Below are 19,548 nucleotides of genomic sequence, written 5' to 3'. Positions count from 1 at the left end.
TCATCTACCTATCCACCTTCTTATATGATTTAACAATCATTTCCATACGCCTCCTGTATATCTTAGCAATAGCTCCTGTAGGGCACCTAAGCTCTCTATGTCTTTCAGGAACAAGTCACAGGGATGATGTCAATGAGGTTTCAGGGAGACATAGAAAGGGGATGCGACCATTGCATCCCAGCTTCTTTATTGAATGGTGTGCGGAAGCCATTTATCTGCCAGGAACCACTCATCATTGTTCTTGGTCATGACACAGGGATCTGTGACTTGCCGTAACTCCCTGCCTAAAATTGAACAAGACATTACCGTTACATCCTGTAGCGGGAAGGGGTTAATTTTATTAGTTAACCATAGAGCAGCAGCAAAACATAACTATGAATTACAAAACATCTTCTTATAAATTAGTTAATAGTGAAGATAGAATTGAAGAACATTGTTCAACGTTATGTGCATACAGTGAAGCGGCCTCGTTAGCACAGTAGGTAGCGCATCAGTCTCATAATCAACACTTCCTCACCACTGTCTTTCTATGTTGTCAAACCAGCCATATTGCTATGAGACGACGTAGAGGTTGCACTGCCAGCCAAAGGCTCCAATGAGTGGGCAAGAACTGATTCATATGGCTATTTCCCTCCTAGTCACTCAATGGGAGTGCTGTGTTCAAAATGTGTAAGTGTCTGTGCACTTCCGCATATAGTGATGGGAGATAGCTAGTTGACTGCAGTGTCAACTATGGGTGTTCAGGTTGAGATCAGACCTTCCTTAACACCAATACATCAAAAGTAAATTTGATCTTGTAACTATACTAGGTCTACAACGGAATAATAAAAGAGTAAAACTTAAATGAAACAAAAAATAAATAAAAAGATCAAAAAATTATGAAAACGAAATACGACAATATTCCCTGTCCTTCTCCCCAGCGTGAGAAAACCACTTTAATCACTGTGAGACACATAAAAAAATGTCTGAATGTCACACAGAATGAACGGCACCCCATAATTTAGGAAATTATACCAGAATTTAATCATACTACACCTATGTGGTATAATGAGACACAAGGTGGGAAAGGACTATCTCTGGATTCTGATTTTACTAAGTTACCAACCATCCAAGATGGACCCCTAATGAAGTACTAGGAAATGGGGACCCTGGATACCTCGATGTGTGTAGGATAACACCCGCAGACAGTCAGTGTAAATAATCAAATCCTTTTATCAATTTGATTCCAGATACAGATCATTAAATGTCAGTAAGGATCCCTCTCTATTACAGTGGCAGAGGTCAACAATTCTCACAGCTGGTGTTTCTGTAGTGTAGTGGTTATCACATTCGCCTAACACGCGAAAGGTCCCCGGTTCAAAACCGTGCAGAAACAAGCATTAGATCTCCTTTCATATAGGACATGTGAGATGTAAAATTGATATAACATCTTGTAAATAGTTGTATCAACAGGAACTTTTAATGTCATTACAACACCATCTACCTATCCACCTTCATATATGATTTAACAATCATTTCCATACGCCTCCTGTATATCTTAGCAATAGCTCCTGTCGGGCACCTAACCTCTCTATGTCTTTCAGGAACAAGTCACAGGGATGATGTCAATGAGGTTTCAGGGAGACATAGAAAGGGGATGCGACCATTGCATCCCAGCTTCTTTATTGAATGGTGTGCGGAAGCCATTTATCTGCCAGGAACCACTCATCATTGTTCTTGGTCATGACACAGGGATCTGTGACTTGCCGTAACTCCATGCCTAAAATTGAACAAGACATTACCGTTACATCCTGTAGCGGGAAGGGGTTAATTTTATTAGTTAACCATAGAGCAGCAGCAAAACATAACTATGAATTAGAAAACATCTTCTTATAAATAAGTTAATAGTGAAGATAGAATTGAAGAACATTGTTCAACGTTATGTGCATACAGTGAAGTGGCCTCGTTAGCACAGTAGGTAGCGCGTCAGTCTCATAATCAACACTTCCTCACCACTGTCTTTCTATGTTGTCAAACCAGCCATATTGCTATGAGACGACGTAGAGGTTGCACTGACAGCCAAAGGCTCCAATGAGTGGGCAAGAACTGATTCATATGGCTATTTCCCTCCTAGTCACTCAATGGGAGTGCTGTGTTCAAAATGTGTAAGTGTCTGTGCACTTCCGCATATAGTGATGGGAGATAGCTAGTTGACTGTAGTGTCAACTATGGGTGTTCAGGTTGAGATCAGATCTTCCTTAACACCAATACATCAATAGTAAATTTGATCTTGTAACTATACTAGGTCTACAACAGAATAATAGAAGAGTAAAATTTAAATGAAACAAAAAACAAATGAAAAGATCAAAAAATTATGAAAACGAAATACGACAATATTCCCTGTCCTTCTCCCCAGCGGGAGGAAACCACTTTAATCACTGTGAGAGACATACAAAAATGTCTGAATGTCACACAGAATGAACGGCACCCCATAATTTAGGAAATTATACCAGAATTCAATCATACTACACCTATGTGGTATAATAAGACATAAGGAGGGAAATGACTATCTCTGGATTCTGATTTTACTAAGTGACCAACCATCCAAGATGGACCCCTAATGAAGTACTAGGAAATGGGGACCCTGGATACCTTGATGTGTGTAGGATAACACCCTCAGACAGTCAGTGTAAATAATCAAATCCTTTTATCAATTTGAGTCCAGATACAGATCATTAAATGTCAGTAAGGATCCCTCTCTATTACAGTGGCAGAGTTCAACAAAACTCACAGCTGGTGTTTCTGTAGTGTAGTGGTTATCACATTCGCCTAACACGCGAAAGGTCCCCGGTTCAAAACCGGGCAGAAACAAGCATTAGATCTCCTTTTATATAGGACATGTGAGATGTAAAATTGATATAACATCTTGTAAATAGTTGTATCAACAGGAACTTTTAATGTCATTACAACACCATCTACCTATCCACCTTCATATATGATTTAACAATCATTTCCATACGCCTCCAGTATATCTTAGCAATAGCTCCTGTCGGGCACCTAACCTCTCTATTTCTTTCAGGAACAAGTCACAGGGATGATGTCAATGAGGTTTCAGGGAGACATAGAAAGGGGATGCGACCATTGCATCCCAGCTTCTTTATTAAATGGTGTGCGGAAGCCATTTATCTGCCAGGAACCACTCATCATTGTTCTTGGTCATGACACAGGGATCTGTGACTTGCCGTAACTCCTTGCCTAAAATTGAACAAGACATTACCGTTACATCCTGTAGCGGGAAGGGGTTAATTTTATTAGTTAACCATAGAGCAGCAGCAAAACATAACTATGAATTAGAAAACATCTTCTTATAAATTAGTTAATAGTGAAGATAGAATTGAAGAACATTGTTCAACGTTATGTGCATACAGTGAAGCGGCCTCGTTAGCACAGTAGGTAGCACGTCAGTCTCATAATCAACACTTCCTCACCACTGTCTTTCTATGTTGTCAAACCAGTTATATTGTTATGAGACGACTTAGAGGTTGCACTGACAGCCAAAGGCTCCAATGAGTGGGCAAGAACTGATTCATATGGCTATTTCCCTCCTAGTCACTCAATGGGAGTGCTGTGTTCAAAATGTGTAAGTGTCTGTGCACTTCCGCATATAGTGATGGGAGATAGCTAGTTGACTGTAGTTTCAACTATGGGTGATCGGGTTGAGATCAGATCTTCCTTAACACCAATACATCAATAGTAAATTTGATCTTGTAACTATACTAGGTCTACAACAGAATAATAAAAGAGTAAAACTTAAATGAAGCAAAAAACAAATGAAAAGATCAAAAAATTATGAAAATGAAACACAACAATATTCCCTGTCCTTCTCCCCAGCGTGAGGAAACCACTTTAATCACTGTGAGACACATACAAAAATGTCTGAATGTCACACAGAATGAACGGCACCCCATAATTTAAGAAATTATACCAGAATTCAATCATACTACACCTATGTGGTATAATGAGACACAAGGTGGGAAAGGACTATCTCTGGATTCTGATTTTACTAAGTGACCAACCATCCAAGATGGACCCCTAATGAAGTACTAGGAAATGGGGACCCTGGATACCTCGATGTGTGTAGGATAACACCCTCAGACAGTCAGTGTAAATAATCAAATCCTTTTATCAATTTGAGTCCAGATACAGTTCATTAAATGTCAGTAAGGATCCCTCTCTATTACAGTGGCAGAGGTCACCAAAGCTCACAGCTGGTGTTTCTGTAGTGTAGTGGTTATCACATTCGCCTAACACGCGAAAGGTCCCCGGTTCAAAACCGGGCAGAAACAAGCATTAGATCTCCTTTTATATAGGACATGTGAGATGTAAAATTGATATAACATCTTGTAAATAGTTGTATCAACGGGAACTTTTAATGTCATTGCAACACCATCTACCTATCCACCTTCATATATTGTCGAAGTCAGTAAATTGGATAAAGTCATTTCAATTAAAGTCTAGCAAACTTGGTTGTCTTTGTTTGAAAAGATGCGTACGGTACGCATCGACGTACAAGGGCACGCTACGGCGTGAAAGGGCGTACGCATCCACTACACGTGGCAGCAACAGTAATTGATCTTTTACCATACATTCGCACAAACACGCATACTTATAAAATAGTACACATTAATGGTAGTTGCAACACATAGTCAGTTATGTCGAAATATAGTAGTATTTATATGTTATATCAGAGTTACATGCATATTAGTGAAATACACGGAACGGGTTAAAGGAATAACATCATCAGTGGTATCATAATGAACCTTGTTACATATCCTACTGTTTGGTTCACTCTGCGAGGGAATCGCAGAGTGCATACGCAAGTTATGAATGATAGGGAATTATGAACTACTTAAGACTAAGGAATCCTGGCGGGAAGAGCAGAGCGTACCCCCTGCAGAGATGACCCCCTCCTTTGGATTCCTTAGGATGAACCAGCCAATGATTGACGACCCCTTGGACATTCCTGAGACCCGGACCAATAGATGCAAGCCATACCATCTTCATTGTATTACTTTATTTGATTGTGTATATAAGCAGCACCTTGTGATCCAGAGTGCAGACATCTTGTCCCCAGACTTCAGGATTGAATGACTGCACTGGATCCAGAGCGCCTGCGATAAGTAACGGCTGTATTTACTATTACTTCGCTTGAGCATATTTTTCCACTTATTGCGAATAAATCTTTGTGCTTTGGAAACACAAATCGAGGTTCGACAATCGTTATTGGTTAGCGACAATACGCACATAACAATTTGGGGGCTCGTGAGCTTTGGAGGTTTCGTTGCCGATGATACGCAAGACCAACGGATTTCGGTTCCTCAACAAAGGGTGGAGACGCGTCATAAACGGGTAAGAACGCATGGTGTTCAAAACCTGAATTTTACTCTGTGTTGCGAAACCGAATGTCCGTTTTGCATTATCTAGGGCACGCTAACTAGAACCTAGGGACAAAAGAGAAAACTGTTTCTTTTTTCTGTCATTGTGCGTTTTAACTGTATTGCATTGTTTAGCGTATGTGTACTTCCTGCTGTGCGTACGCGAACTTCCGGTAAACTTGCCACGTGGTTAAACAATCGTTTTGATAGTTATTATACATGCATAGTATAATTACTTGTGAAAGCCTCTGAGACATTGTTACTATTGTTGGGAACTTTTGATTTTCTGCGCAGAAAAGGTGTATAGTGTGTGATGTTGTAACGTAGATACACTGTTTTATTGTTGAGGTGCTCAGTTGCTGTCTGACGAGGCGAATTGCCCAACTGAAGGACGGTATACAGGGCAGGTATACCGAATGCGAAAACTGGGTTTTCGCAAAGCGCTACCAATAGATCGCAAGGTTTGCTAATAATTAGTATTGGTAGGCAGTGCGATCCGATCGCACCGTTAGTGCGAATTGGTGAAGCAGCTAGGAGGAATTATACTGGAAAGGCAGGTTGATTGTATCGACTTTGCGCTCCCAGCGATAATAAACTCAGCAGATTTTTGTGGTTGAGCCAGGGTATCGAGGAGCTGATGGCGCTTGGGGCCCACAGTGATATTTCTGTATTAGGGACCCTCGCCAGGGGCGAGAAAAGCGAGTGAGCGCGGCTAAAGGAAATACGTTCACCGAGCATTATAGATCTCTAGCGGTGAGTATAGTAACAGAGTTGAAATTATTAGGTGGAAAGAACAGAGCATTGCGGTGTGTCTGTATTTCACATTTGGCCGGAAGGAACAGAGCATTGCGGTGTGTCTGTGTTCCGGGTAGAAGGTATATTGTTCAACATGGGTGCTAAGCATACGCTAGAGATGGTCAGTGTACTGCCTAAGGAAGGCCCTATTGGTTCAGCGAGGTTTCTCATGTGTAAGAAATATGGTGCATATGCAACTGTGTATTGTGACACGTGGGTCGGGATGACCAAAGCTTGTGATAGGCCTTTCCCAACAATAGGGAGTTTTAATGCAGAGGTACTAAATACTGTAAAAGATAAAATATGGTTGATCAAGTCAACGAAAAAGAGAAATAGACATAATGATTGTTTAAAATTGTGGCAAATGGAAGGTAACACGTGGCAGAGCAGCGAATGCAAACCGGAAATAGGCGTGGCGAAAAGCGCACGCGAGGCGGATGTAACCATTGAGAAGCGTGGCGAACTCAGCGCAAGTGCGCCCCCGCCACCTTATGTGGCGGGAGGGGTAAGTACAGCCGTTGTTAAAACTGAAAATAGAAAAATTACTAAGTTGTACCCTGTTTTAAATCAGTTTCAATCAAGTGTATCTGAAAATGAAGATGAACCCACTGTGATTTCGGCCATTGCCCATGCTGTTAATGTACTAGAGGCTCAGCGCAAGTATGAGAAAATTGGCTGAGATAGGTGAGAGTAGCGTGATCACTAGGAGTGAAAGTGTTCTAAATCTAGGGCCTGTAAATCCTGTAGCGTCCCCTGAAGTTAGTGTGCCAGAGGGTGTGTGTCACTCACCGGACCATGAGTGCCTCTTCCCGGACATTTAGGAACCGTGGCCGTCCACCTTCCTGAGGGTCTGCGCATGCGCAGCCCTTTTCTATACTTCAGTGTATACCCCTTTAACTTAATTGGCAGATCAGGCAACCTCCCTATATTAAGCACCTGTGGTCACTACCACGTTGCCTGATCTTGGAGTCTCATTCCTCATGAGTCTCTGAAGGTGTTCCTGTATTACTTGTGTATTCAGTGCTGCTGATTCCTGTGGTTTCCAAACCACTTCTACTACTGTGGTTCCATACCACTTCTACCATCAACTTTATCATCATGACTGTTTGCTGATTCCTATCCGCTGCCCCCGTGCACTACAGTCTTCTACACCACTTCAACGTTATTTTATATCAATGTGACTGTTTGCTCATTGCTATCCGCTGCCTCCGTGCACTCCAGCTTTTACCTCACTCACCTGCTTCTCATCAAGTCTGTTTGCTGATTTCTATCCGCTGCCTCTGTGCACTACAGTCTCCTGCTTGCAACTCGCCTGTGTTCAACATCGTGACTGCCAGCTGACTACTATCCGCTGCCTCTGTGCACTACAGTCTCCTGCTTGCAACTCGCCTGTGTTCAACATCGTGACTGCCAGCTGATTACTATCCGCTGCCTCCGTGCACTACATTCTCATCTCATCTTTGCTGTGGCTTCCTCGAGACTGCCGCTTTTCATTACCATCTGCTACACTTCGTGATCTACAGCTCCTGCCCTGCGCTGCACTCCTGTTTCCCATCGCTGTTGGTTCCTGTGGTTGCTACTGGTTACCTCCGTGTGCCGCTGAGTCCTGCCGCTGTGGTCAGCGCTATCGTCCACCTCCTGCTGATCCACTCTCCACGCCTTCACGTGTTCCACTGGTCTCTACCCTCCTGTCAGCATTGGATTTGTATCTCTTCTACTACCCTCTGCTGGATCATCTCCATTCTCCTGGGTTTCCTATGAGTCCAGTTCCACGTGTTGCTGACTCCTGTGGATTCGTGTCCCTGTCGGTCTACTCACCTGTGCGCTGCACCTGCTAGACCGCTGCTTCTCCTATCCAGGGACTTCCTATCCAGTTGGCCTCCAGCCGCTCAGGTACCGCTGCAATCCCATCTGACTGCTACTGCTGAACCACGGTATGCATACTTCTCATTGACTGTGCTGTGTATTGCATATCTTGCTGGACTGTGTTTGGTTCTCTCTGGAGTCTGCTATCCGCTGAGTCTATTGCCATCATTGACTGTGTTATCATTGTGCTGGACTACTTCAAGAGACTTTCTAGATTGCAGACCTAATCGGTCATTTACATATATATATATCTATATTGTGCATATTACTGTGGATCGTGTATAAGGTGCCTGTGTATATCCTGTGTTGCAGTCTTCCCCCGTGCACCTCCTCACATATATATGCAGTGGTACAACTTGCTGATGTCAGACCACTGATCCCTGTTTCCGGTATCACCTGTTCCATTATCCTCTCACATAGCAGTGGTACAACTTGCTACCGCAGACCACTGACTACCTGGATACCTCCACTTGGATTCCATTCCTTCACTCAGACAGCGGTACAACTTGCTACCCGCAGACCGCTGACTCTCATCACCTCCTTGTTTCTGTTGGACATTCCTCCTCACTATAGCAGTGGTACAACTTGCTATCGCAGACCACTGACTACCTTCACGTGTCCTTGTCCATACAGTTCCTTGTGTATCATTACCTCATTATTACCAGTGTTGCTAGTCATAGACTTTCCTGAGCATCTCATCGGCCATCATTTCATGTTCCGTGATCACCCAGCTACCAGAGTACCCTATTACCATCTACATTGCTCTGGTAAGCCTACCATCTGGTGATCCCTGGGTAAAGACTCCTAGTGCCCGTGACAGTAAGATCAGGCCATGACAGACCCAGATGTGGAACCTACCGCCAAAGAGATGCTGCAACATCTGGTTAGCCGTGTGGAGCAACAGGATGCCCGCCAACAGCTGTTACTTCAGTGTTATCAGTCATTAACCTCCCAAGGAACATCTGGACAGACTGTGACAGCTACTACTGAAGCTCCTGTGCTTTCCTCCGTTTCCCCATTGCCATCCCAGGTGTCTATAGCTTCCACGCTTCACCTGCCTACTCCGTCAAAGTACGATGGAGACCCCAAAACTTGTAGGGGTTTCCTTAACCAATGTTCAGTCCATTTTGAGCTCCAACCTCAAAATTTTTCTACCCATCGTTCCAGAGTGGCCTATCTTATCTCTTTGTTTTCAGGACAAGCCCTGGCTTGGGCCTCCCCTCTGTGGGAGAGGAACGATCCAATATTACAAGATAGTGCCAAATTCATTTCTACATTCCGAAGTGTGTTCGATGAACCAGGTCGTGTGACCTCCGCTGCTTCCAGCATCCTCCGTCTGCGACAAGGATCTCATACTGTAGGCCAGTACGTCATTCAATTTAGGATCTTAGCCTCTGAACTTCAGTGGAACACTGAAGCCCTAGTTGCCGCCTTCTGGCAGGGGCTTTCCGATAAAATTAAAGATGCACTGACTACCCAAGAGCTTCCTTCGTCACTTGAAGATTTGATCTCTCTATGCCATCGTGTTGATATGAGATTTCGTGAAAGAGAGGCTGAGAAAACGACTTCTGCTAAAGCACCTTTTCGCTCTAACCCTCAATTTCGTCCAGTGTCACCCGCTGTGATTCCCATGGAGATTGGACGTTCCAAGTTATCTTCTGAGGAGAGGAAACGAAGAGTCAAGAATAGACTCTGTATCTATTGTGCTGATTCCACTCATGTCCTCAGCTCCTGCCCTAAGAGATCGGGAAATGCCAGGCCCTAACTAGTTCTGGAGAGGTGAAGTTAGGGTCCCTGGAGTCCTCTCCATCGTCTATGAAATCTAAAGTCTGCGCTTTTGATGTGACTATTTCCTTTGCTACCAAGACCTTTGAGTCACAGGCATTGATTGATTCCGGAGCAGCAGGAAATTTTATTTCCAAATCGTTAGTTAATCAATGGTCTCTACCAATGATTACCTTAAAAACTCCCATTACTGTGACGGCTATCGATGGATCACGTCTCATCAACGGTCTCATCACCCAGAGTACGTCTCCAGTAACCCTTCAGATTGGTGCTCTGCATCATGAAGAGATATCGTTTTTAATTCTTCCTGTTACGACAAGTCCGATTGTCCTAGGCCTTCCATGGCTTCAGTGTCATTCTCCCCAGATTGACTGGCGCACCCCTCAAGTCACGTCTTGGGGGCCTGAATGTCACCATCATTGCCTTTCCCAAGTCATTCCTCTCAAGGTACAGCAAGCTTCCATTTCAGCTATTTCACCGGGACTCCCTCCTCAATATGCTTCATTTACCGATGTTTTTGATAAAGCTCAGTCTGAACGTCTTCCTCCTCATCGTTCTTGGGATTGTCCGATTGATCTTCTTCCTGGCAAGACTCCTCCCAGAGGCCGAGTCTATCCACTCTCGTTACCTGAAACTCAAGCTACATCTGAATATATACGGGAGAACCTCCAGCGTGGGTTCATTCGACCTTCCACCTCGCCCGCTGGAGCTGGGTTCTTCTTTGTCAAAAAGAAGGATGGATCATTACGCCCTTGTATAGATTTTCGTGGACTCAATGCCATTACTATCAAGAACCGGTATCCCATTCCGTTGATCACTGAGCTATTTGACCGCATTAAGGGAGCCCGTATTTTTACTAAGTTGGATCTTCGTGGTGCTTACAATTTAATCAGAATCCGTTCCGGTGACGAATGGAAGACGGCGTTTAACACCAGAGACGGGCATTACGAATATCTGGTAATGCCTTTCGGGCTATGTAATGCCCCCGCTGTTTTTCAGGGCTTCATCAATGAGATTTTTCGGGACTTATTATATGTATGTGTCGTCGTCTACCTGGACGACATATTGATTTTTTCACAGGACCTGCCTTCTCACCACCAACATGTGGCAGAAGTCCTCTCCAGGCTACGAAAAAATTCATTGTTCTGTAAATTAGAAAAATGTTCATTCGAATTACCCCAGATTCCATTCTTGGGGTATATTGTTTCCGGAGTTGGTCTGAAGATGGATCCTGACAAAGTAAATGCTGTACTACATTGGCCCCAGCCAACTACTCTTCGTGCCATCCAGCGTTTTTTAGGTTTTGCCAATTACTATAGACGCTTCATTCAAGACTTTTCTTCCATTGCATCTCCTATTGTGGCCCTGACTCGTAAAGGGGCTAATCCTAAGCAATGGTCTACTGAGGCTATTCAAGCCTTTCAAACATTAAAAGAGTCCTTCTCTTCGGCTCCAATCCTTCGTCAGCCTGATGTGACACTCCCTTTTTTCCTAGAAGTAGATGCCTCTAATGTGGGCTTAGGAGCTATTCTCTCCCAACGCTCGGAACAGCAAAAATTCCATCCTTGTGCCTTCTATTCTCGGGGTCTCCTACCCGCAGAGAAGAATTATACCATCGGAGACAAGGAATTACTGGCTATCAAAGCCGCATTAGAGGAATGGAGATACTTGTTGGAGGGAGCTCGCCATCCGGTGACGATCTTCACGGATCATAAGAACTTGTCATATCTCCAGTCTGCCCAATGCTTGAACCCTCGTCAAGCAAGATGGTCTCTTTTCTTTTCCCGTTTTGAATTAATAATTACCTTCAAACCAGCTGCCAAGAACAAAAAAGCTGATGCCTTATCTAGAGCCTTTGCTACGTCCTCTGATATAGAAGAGGTTTCCAACCATACCATTCTAGACCCCAAATGTATCTCACTGGCTGCTTCATCCACCAAAACGCTACCATTTGGGAAGACCCTCGTGCCTCCTACTCTAAGGAGAAAAATCCTTTCGTGGTTCCATGCCTCTCGTTTTTCTGGACACGCCGGTGAACACAAGACTTTTGAGATCCTCTCTCGAAGTTACTGGTGGCCTTCAATGAGGAGAGACGTCAAAGAGTTCATTGCTTCCTGTGAATTATGTTCGCAATTCAAATCCTCCCGCAGAACCCCAGCAGGGTTGCTGCGACCACTACCCATTCCGTCCAAACCATGGACCCATATTAGTATGGATTTCGTTACTGACTTACCACCTAGTAAGAACCATAACACTATTTGGGTCGTAGTGGACAGATTTTCGAAGATGGCTCATTTCATCCCTCTGTCTGGTTTGCCTTCCTCGTCTATCCTGGCTGAACATTTCATTAAAGAGATCTTCCGTATCCATGGATGTCCATCTGAGATTGTGTCTGATAGAGGAGTACAATTCGTGTCCAGATTCTGGCGAGCCCTTTGTAAAACCTTGGGCATACGATTAGCACTCTCATCTTCTTACCATCCACAATCCAATGGACAAACCGAACGTGTCAATCAAGATCTTGAGACTTTTATAAGGATATTTTCATCAGCCAATCAAGACAACTGGGTAGAGTTACTCCCTTGGGCTGAGTTCGCCCATAACAACATGTACCATGAGTCATCATCCAAAACTCCATTCTTTGTGGTCTACGGTCACCATCCGTCTTTTCCGGAATTTCCTGCCCTCCCGCCCACCCAAGTTCCTGCGGTGGAGACTGTTTGTCAGACCTTTAAAAATATCTGGTCTCAGGTTAGAACCTGTTTGAAGAAGACATCTGTCAAATATAAATCTTTCGCTGATAAGAAGAGGCGGGCTATTCCACCACTAAAAATTGGAGATCGTGTCTGGTTATCCACAAAAAATATTCGTTTGAAGGTTCCATCCATGAAATTCGCCCCTCGTTTTATTGGTCCATATAGGATCATTCAAGTTATCAATCCAGTATGTGTGAAACTCCTTCTTCCTAAGAGTCTTCGGATTTCTAATGCCTTCCATGTATCTTTGCTCAAACCTCTTATTATCAACCGTTTTTCAACTCCTCCCTCAGCTCCGCAGCCAGTTCAAGTCCATCAGGAGGAGGATTTTGAGATTACCGAGGTACTAGATGCAAAAATTTCGCGAGGAGTCCTCCACTTCCTCGTTCATTGGAAGGGCTTTGGTCCTGAGGAGCGCTCTTGGATCAAAGCTGAAGATCTTAATGCTCCTGCCCTTTTGAAGAAGTTTTACTCCAAAAATCCGGACAAGCCCGGTTCCAGGCGTTCTGTGCCCACCTTTAAAAGGGGGGGTACTGTCACTCACCGGACCATGAGTGCCTCTTCCCGGACATTTAGGAACCGTGGCCGTCCACCTTCCTGAGGGTCTGCGCATGCGCAGCCCTTTTCTATACTTCAGTGTATACCCCTTTAACTTAATTGGCAGATCAGGCAACCTCCCTATATTAAGCACCTGTGGTCACTACCACGTTGCCTGATCTTGGAGTCTCATTCCTCATGAGTCTCTGAAGGTGTTCCTGTATTACTTGTGTATTCAGTGCTGCTGATTCCTGTGGTTTCCAAACCACTTCTACTACTGTGGTTCCATACCACTTCTACCATCAACTTTATCATCATGACTGTTTGCTGATTCCTATCCGCTGCCCCCGTGCACTACAGTCTTCTACACCACTTCAACGTTATTTTATATCAATGTGACTGTTTGCTCATTGCTATCCGCTGCCTCCGTGCACTCCAGCTTTTACCTCACTCACCTGCTTCTCATCAAGTCTGTTTGCTGATTTCTATCCGCTGCCTCTGTGCACTACAGTCTCCTGCTTGCAACTCGCCTGTGTTCAACATCGTGACTGCCAGCTGACTACTATCCGCTGCCTCTGTGCACTACAGTCTCCTGCTTGCAACTCGCCTGTGTTCAACATCGTGACTGCCAGCTGTCTACTATCCGCTGCCTCTGTGCACTACAGTCTCCTGCTTGCAACTCGCCTGTGTTCAACATCGTGACTGCCAGCTGATTACTATCCGCTGCCTCCGTGCACTACATTCTCATCTCATCTTTGCTGTGGCTTCCTCGAGACTGCCGCTTTTCATTACCATCTGCTACACTTCGTGATCTACAGCTCCTGCCCTGCGCTGCACTCCTGTTTCCCATCGCTGTTGGTTCCTGTGGTTGCTACTGGTTACCTCCGTGTGCCGCTGAGTCCTGCCGCTGTGGTCAGCGCTATCGTCCACCTCCTGCTGATCCACTCTCCACGCCTTCACGTGTTCCACTGGTCTCTACCCTCCTGTCAGCATTGGATTTGTATCTCTTCTACTACCCTCTGCTGGATCATCTCCATTCTCCTGGGTTTCCTATGAGTCCAGTTCCACGTGTTGCTGACTCCTGTGGATTCGTGTCCCTGTCGGTCTACTCACCTGTGCGCTGCACCTGCTAGACCGCTGCTTCTCCTATCCAGGGACTTCCTATCCAGTTGGCCTCCAGCCGCTCAGGTACCGCTGCAATCCCATCTGACTGCTACTGCTGAACCACGGTATGCATACTTCTCATTGACTGTGCTGTGTATTGCATATCTTGCTGGACTGTGTTTGGTTCTCTCTGGAGTCTGCTATCCGCTGAGTCTATTGCCATCATTGACTGTGTTATCATTGTGCTGGACTACTTCAAGAGACTTTCTAGATTGCAGACCTAATCGGTCATTTACATATATATATATCTATATTGTGCATATTACTGTGGATCGTGTATAAGGTGCCTGTGTATATCCTGTGTTGCAGTCTTCCCCCGTGCACCTCCTCACATATATATGCAGTGGTACAACTTGCTGATGTCAGACCACTGATCCCTGTTTCCGGTATCACCTGTTCCATTATCCTCTCACATAGCAGTGGTACAACTTGCTACCGCAGACCACTGACTACCTGGATACCTCCACTTGGATTCCATTCCTTCACTCAGACAGCGGTACAACTTGCTACCCGCAGACCGCTGACTCTCATCACCTCCTTGTTTCTGTTGGACATTCCTCCTCACTATAGCAGTGGTACAACTTGCTATCGCAGACCACTGACTACCTTCACGTGTCCTTGTCCATACAGTTCCTTGTGTATCATTACCTCATTATTACCAGTGTTGCTAGTCATAGACTTTCCTGAGCATCTCATCGGCCATCATTTCATGTTCCGTGATCACCCAGCTACCAGAGTACCCTATTACCATCTACATTGCTCTGGTAAGCCTACCATCTGGTGATCCCTGGGTAAAGACTCCTAGTGCCCGTGACAGTGTGTTCCCGGTCCGCACAATATCGGTTCCCAATGGGAAACCAGATAAGGATGGTGTAGTTCCTTTAAGAAATGTTACAATGCATTGTCCCTGGACTAGATCAGAATTACGTTCCATTATGACTGAATTCCCGGACCCTAGAAAGGAGTTAGCTAAATGTCAGAAATTTGTTCAAGACTTAGGGAATGCTCACGAACCAACCAGTAAGGATTGGCGGGTAGTGTTGAGGGCGTGTCTTCCTCCCAATACTAACATACAAAAATTTATTGGAGATTGTTTGTTGGAGGAAGATGACACCTTGACTGATGAGATTAACCAACGGAATATAGAACAAATTGTCAAACACTTAGCCATCTGTTTTCCAGTAGTGGTAAATTGGAGTAAGATTTTCACCATTAAACAAAAGGATAGTGAAACTGCCTCAGATTACTTTGCTAGAGCTATAACAGCGATCGCACGATTTACTGGGATATCCATCATAAGTGAGGACCCACATCACAGAGAGGTAGCTGTAGGGGTACTGATGGATGGCCTTAGGGAAAATTTAAAGACGAGAGTACAAACCACATTACCTAATTGGAGAGGCGTCACGGTAGACTCCCTTAGGGAGTCTGCTGTGGAGCATGACAAGAACCTTTTTAGAAAAAGGGAAGAGAAAAGTGATAAGTTAATGACGGTAAGTATACAGGCTCTAGAAGGGGTGCACACACGACCACCAGCATACAACCCATATAACAGGAAACCTAAAGTGATCAGGTGTTTCAACTGTAACGAGGAAGGACATTACAGGAGAGATTGTAATAAAGAAAGACTCAATACACATAGGGGTGGGTCACATAGATATCCTCCAAGAAAGGATTCACATAGACTAGAAGACTCACATCTACCCGCGCATATTACGGCAGCAAATGCGGCGCGGGAAATCAATAGTCAGCGCTAGGGGTCAGGTCATACCTGTAGTCTACAGCCAGTGAGGTTAACTGAGAGTCAGAGTGAAGAACCAACAATGATATGTAACACCCCCCTAGTGGTGTTTTAGTTAAACCTTTACCTCAGTGAATAGAGGAGGGGTCACCTAGAGGGTAAGATAGAAGTTTCTGAAAAGTTACATAAACTGGTTACCATGGTGATAACCCAGCCCAGCCTGTGAGACTAAGTGAGAGGAAGGAGGGGCTGTCATTAAGGGGGGATATAGGAACTGAGAGAGGAGACAGAGGAGAGGAGAGTTGTAGCTGGGGACCTGGGGTGGAAGCTCCCAGGCTCCCCCAGCATTCCCTGGAAGTCTGAGCATGGTGACTGAGCCAGGGCAAGGAATGTGTGCACTGGATGAGGGGGAGAACTCCATGCCACTATAGAGAACCCAAGAGAGAGGGGGACACTTCGCATGGAAGAGGCCCTGGAGTGAGGGCTGCTACAAGAGGCCTGGTAGTTGTAGTGTCAGATCCTGAGGCTGAGAGTACACAGAGTGACGTGTCAGAGCACAGGAGACATCATCCCCGCAGAGGAGGGGTGAGCTGCAGTTGAGAGGTACACAGAGTGTGTCAGAGCTGCATGGAGGAGAGGCTGCCTGCCTATTAGCATCCATGCATGTGCCCCTGCAGAAAGGGTATCTGCAGTGAGTATGGAGTGTAAGAGAGACCAATGATTTATGTTACATAACATCTGGATAACATTAAGAACTGTGCAGGAGGAGTAATGAGATATATTTGCAACCATATTCGTATTGCTCATTAAGAACTGTGCTGGAGAGAGTAAGGAGCTGTACATATATTTCTTTATTGCTGCAACCATTATGATTATCGTGCTGGAGGAAGAGTGTAAATAAAGAGTTGAGTTTGTTATAGAGATGGTCTGGCGCCCAAATTATTGTGACTTCTATTACACTGCACCAAAGTGACATTACCTGTGTCCCACTAACTACAAAGAAACACCTGCATGTGCAGGGACCCCCTGATCATTTACACCCATGCCCATCAGCTAGCCAGGGCTTGAGAAGGAGGTGCACTGTGTACCCTTTGCACCCCACACTACACACAGTGACAGGGGGTTACATAATGGCGCCCAACGTGGGGCTCGAGCACAACAGATGGAGAAAGTGCTTGCAGGACACAGGAACTGAGAGCAGTGTGCCCAGCCAGAGAAACACCCTTGGGACACCATGTCTGACCGTCTCTAGGTGCCCAACAGAGACCAAGGGTAATGAGGAGGTAAAGCAAGTTGTTTGCTGAGTAGTTCTGTCCAGGACAGTATATGGAGCAGCAGTGTGCTTGTTGCTGAGACTTGTAGTGCCACTTATCCCAGCTGAGTGGGAAGCAAAAGAAGAAAAGGTTCAACATGTGAGGTGCAATTACAATGCAGTCTGTATATTGCCTTTCCTGAGGATTTGGGGAAGCAAAGAGAGGCAGATTGTGCAATGTGACGTCTGTATATTGCCCTTCCGGAGGATTAGGGGGAGCAAAGAAAGGCAGATCGTCCACGTTGGAGAGAAAGGGGGGGAAGACAACCCCGCTGGTCAAATGCCACCCCTGCAAATATTGCTGAGATGTATTTGTTGGGAGGGGCCCACGAGAGCCACCTGTCTCTTTTTGACCCAGGAGGGGGGAGACATGGGCAGGCATGGGCAGGTGCTACATTGCTTTGGCATAAAGCCATATTTAAATGTACATTGAAAGAAAACAGGACACCTGTGACTCACATGTTTACATCCATTGGGGGTGTTGTGGGGTATGCAATGTGAAATGTGTTTTATATTGATACTGCCATTGTATTGCTATGTATGTATTCACTTTACACTGTGATTTTTCATGCAATAGTGATGTAGAAAAGTTTACATGTGTGTGGTCATATGTGAGTTAGGTGTGAGTGAGATTAGCTAGGCAGCCCCATTAGGTGTAGTTTAGGGTGCCCAGCTAATCGGGGGAGAATGTAACACCCCCCTAGTGGTGTTTTAGTTAAACCTTTACCTCAGTGAATAGAGGAGGGGTCACCTAGAGGGTAAGATAGAAGTTTCTGAAAAGTTACATAAACTGGTTACCATGGTGATAACCCAGCCCAGCCTGTGAGACTAAGTGAGAGGAAGGAGGGGCTGTCATTAAGGGGGGATATAGGAACTGAGAGAGGAGACAGAGGAGAGGAGAGTTGTAGCTGGGGACCTGGGGTGGAAGCTCCCAGGCTCCCCCAGCATTCCCTGGAAGTCTGAGCATGGTGACTGAGCCAGGGCAAGGAATGTGTGCACTGGATGAGGGGGAGAACTCCATGCCACTATAGAGAACCCAAGAGAGAGGGGGACACTTCGCATGGAAGAGGCCCTGGAGTGAGGGCTGCTACAAGAGGCCTGGTAGTTGTAGTGTCAGATCCTGAGGCTGAGAGTACACAGAGTGACGTGTCAGAGCACAGGAGACATCATCCCCGCAGAGGAGGGGTGAGCTGCAGTTGAGAGGTACACAGAGTGTGTCAGAGCTGCATGGAGGAGAGGCTGCCTGCCTATTAGCATCCATGCATGTGCCCCTGCAGAAAGAGTATCTGCAGTGAGTATGGAGTGTAAGAGAGACCAATGATTTATGTTACATAACATCTGGATAACATTAAGAACTGTGCAGGAGGAGTAATGAGATATATTTGCAACCATATTCGTATTGCTCATTAAGAACTGTGCTGGAGAGAGTAAGGAGCTGTACATATATTTCTTTATTGCTGCAACCATTATGATTATCGTGCTGGAGGAAGAGTGTAAATAAAGAGTTGAGTTTGTTATAGAGATGGTCTGGCGCCCAAATTATTGTGACTTCTATTACACTGCACCAAAGTGACATTACCTGTGTCCCACTAACTACAAAGAAACACCTGCATGTGCAGGGACCCCCTGATCATTTACACCCATGCCCATCAGCTAGCCAGGGCTTGAGAAGGAGGTGCACTGTGTACCCTTTGCACCCCACACTACACACAGTGACAGGGGGTTACAGATATTTGACATAGCTGGCAGGAAACAAACTTTTCTTGTAGATACAGGGGCAGCTAGATCTGTGATAACCTCTCCTTTCAATCTACAGGTGACCAGCAAAACTATTCCAGCTATGGGGGTGACGGGAAAGGTGTTACATTATCCTCTAACTAAACCCACCGAAGTTACTATCGGGCTTCTGCATACTAAGCATTCGTTTCTCTTGGCTGCAGCGGCTCCTACTAACTTGCTAGGGAGAGACTTGTTATGTAAAATGGGATGTGTCATATACTGTACTTCAGATGGTGTGTTCCTAGATATACCCGAGAAGGTTGCACATGAGGTACAGGACATATTGGACACCCCTCAAAGGTTAATGTTACACTCTCCTGTTATAGAACAAAGTCCATCTCAAGTAAAGGGGATGTTGCTGGAAATACCAGGTTCCCTATGGACCAGAGATGGACAGGA

General features: G+C 45.1%; 3 non-coding genes across 3 annotated transcripts; all 3 read left to right on the top strand.

Annotated features, from left to right (window-relative positions):
- Positions 1–1,302: 1,302 nt before the first annotated feature.
- On the top strand, positions 1,303–1,375 carry TRNAV-AAC (transfer RNA valine (anticodon AAC)). Its single transcript has one exon. It is a non-coding gene; the product is annotated as a tRNA-Val (tRNA).
- A 1,402-nt stretch (positions 1,376–2,777) lies between these two features.
- On the top strand, positions 2,778–2,850 carry TRNAV-AAC (transfer RNA valine (anticodon AAC)). Its single transcript has one exon. It is a non-coding gene; the product is annotated as a tRNA-Val (tRNA).
- Positions 2,851–4,252: 1,402 nt separating this feature from the next.
- TRNAV-AAC (transfer RNA valine (anticodon AAC)) lies at positions 4,253–4,325 on the top strand. Its single transcript has one exon. It is a non-coding gene; the product is annotated as a tRNA-Val (tRNA).
- The last annotated feature ends 15,223 nt before the right edge of the window (positions 4,326–19,548 follow it).

This window comes from Mixophyes fleayi, assembly GCF_038048845.1.
Source record: "Mixophyes fleayi isolate aMixFle1 chromosome 4 unlocalized genomic scaffold, aMixFle1.hap1 SUPER_4_unloc_3, whole genome shotgun sequence".
NCBI lineage: Eukaryota > Metazoa > Chordata > Amphibia > Anura > Limnodynastidae > Mixophyes > Mixophyes fleayi.
Note: the sequence above shows the minus strand (reverse complement) of the source record. Positions and strands in the feature narration are given on the sequence as shown.